Genomic DNA, 2346 nt, shown 5'->3' with positions numbered 1-2346 from the left:
TCATGGTGCAGATGGGGACAGTTAGAAGAATGCTTTTTTTTTTTTGAAATGGAGTCTCGCTCAGTCATCTAGGCTGGAGTGCAGTGGCACAATATTGGCTCACTGCAACCTCTGCCTCCCAGGTTCAAACAATTCTCCAGCCTCAGCCTCCCAAGTAGCTGGGATTACAGGCGTGAGCCACCATGCCTGGCTAATTTTTGTATTTTTAGTACAGACAGGGTTTCACCATGTTGGCCAGGCTGGTCTTGAACTTCCAACCTCAGGTGATCTGCCCGCCTTGGCCTCCCAAAGTGCTGGGATTACAGGTGTGAACCACCGCTCCCAGCCATAGAATACTTTTATTGTTATTATGTTGACCTCATTTGCAACTCTAGATTGGTAATGCCTGGTAACACATATATAGTGCCAGAATGAACATCTTTGTGCATACATCCTTTTCCATATTTTGAACTCTTCCCTTAAGACAGAAAAGTATTGTGTCAAAGGGTATAAATACTTTCTGGGAGTTGAAACAATACCTAGGCTCTTCTAGTACAGGTATTACAATCACCAAATTGCTTTACAAAAAGCTGTCTCAATTAGGAATTTATGCAGCCCTGAGAAAAGTGTGAGCTGTCTTCTTTGACAGGTCTTGCTAAAATTCGCTGTTGCAAGTTTTAGAATCATTGCCAATTTTGTCAGGCAAATGATAATTTGTGGTTAATGTTTGCATTCCTGTGATTACTCATCAAATTAAGTCTTTCTGTTTATCCTGACTAGTTTGATTTCCTTTTCTGAGAACGTCGATTCAAGACCATTACTATTTAAAATGTCTTTTTTTTTTTTTTTTAAGAGTCTTACTCTGTCACCCAGGTTGGAGTGCAGTGGCGTGATCTCGGCTTACTGCAACCTCTGCCTCCCGGGTTCAAGTGATTCTCCTGCCTCAGCCTTCCGACTAGCTGGGATTACAGGTGCCCACCACCACGCCCAGCTAAATTTTGTATTTTTAGTAGAGATGAGGTTTCACCATGTTGGCCAGGCTGGTCTGGAACTCCTGACCTCAAGTGATCTGCCCTCCTTGGCCTCCCAAAGTGCTGGGATTATAGGCGTGAGTAACTGCACCCCACCCTAAAATCATATTAATTATGCCTCTTAACTTTTAAAATAATGTAAATACTTACGTAAGATATACTAATTCTTTGTCAAATTCACTATATCTACTCCCAAATTTGTCATTTGTTCTTAACTATTGAGTTTTAATGCATACCCTTAAATTTCATGTAATCAACTTCATGAAAAATTTCCATCATTCTTTTTTTTTTTTTTTTTTTTCTGTCACCCAGGCTGGAGTGCAGTGGCATGATCTCGGCTCACTACAACCTCTGCCTTCCGTGTTCAAGCAATTCTCCTGCCTCAGCCTCCGAGTAGCTGGGACTACAGGCGCTCGCCGCCACACCTGGCTAATTTTTTGTATTTTTAGTAGAGATGGGGTTTCACCATGTTGCCCAGGCTCGTGTCAAACTCCTGAGCTCAGGCAATGTGCCTGCCTTGGCCTCCCAAGTGCTGGGATTACAGGTGTGAGCCACTGCACCCGGCTCATTTCTTTTTTTTTTTTTTTTTTGAGACGGAGTCTCGCTCTGTCGCCCGGGCTGGAGTGCAGTGGCCGGATCTCAGCTCACTGCAAGCTCCGCCTCCCGGGTTTACGCCATTCATTCTCCTGCCTCAGCCTCCCGAGTAGCTGGGACTACAGGCGCCCGCCACCTTGCCCGGCTAGTTTTTTGTATTTTTTAGTAGAGACGGGGTTTCACCGTGTTAGCCAGGATGGTCTTGATCTCCTGACCTCGTGATCCGCCCGTCTCGGCCTCCCAAAGTGCTGGGATTACAGGCTTGAGCCACCGCGCCCGGCCCATTTCTTAATTTAAAAAGCCTTCTCTGCATCAACAATTTTGTTGAGTGTTCACACCTCACATCTTTATTCTTCCAGTCTGTGCTTCATTTTGTTTCGGTGGAACACAGTGGTGTGAAGCTGGAGCTCTGAGCCAAGCAGACCTGCCTGGGGGTTATGCTAATTAGCAGATGGACATCTCCTGGAGCTTCCTATATAAAACCTTATCATAGAGAATATTTCTGAAATGCCTGTTTACCCAACTTCACAGATTATTTAGACAAAAAGTGAATAGGTGTACACTGGAGATCTTCGTCTGCAAATGTTTTTCCTCCCTGACAGAACCAACTGCCAGGTTTTAAAAAGTATGTTTAGCTTAGTCAAAAGTCCCCTTTGAGGATCACGTGAGCCAGGAGTTTGAGACCAGCCTGGGCAAGATAATGAGACCCTAGCTCTACAAAAACAGACAAAAATTAGCCAGA

This window comes from Trachypithecus francoisi, unplaced genomic scaffold, assembly GCF_009764315.1.
Source record: "Trachypithecus francoisi isolate TF-2019V2 unplaced genomic scaffold, Tfra_2.0 Lachesis_group16, whole genome shotgun sequence".
Classification (NCBI taxonomy): domain Eukaryota; kingdom Metazoa; phylum Chordata; class Mammalia; order Primates; family Cercopithecidae; genus Trachypithecus; species Trachypithecus francoisi.
This window is presented reverse-complemented; position numbering follows the sequence as displayed.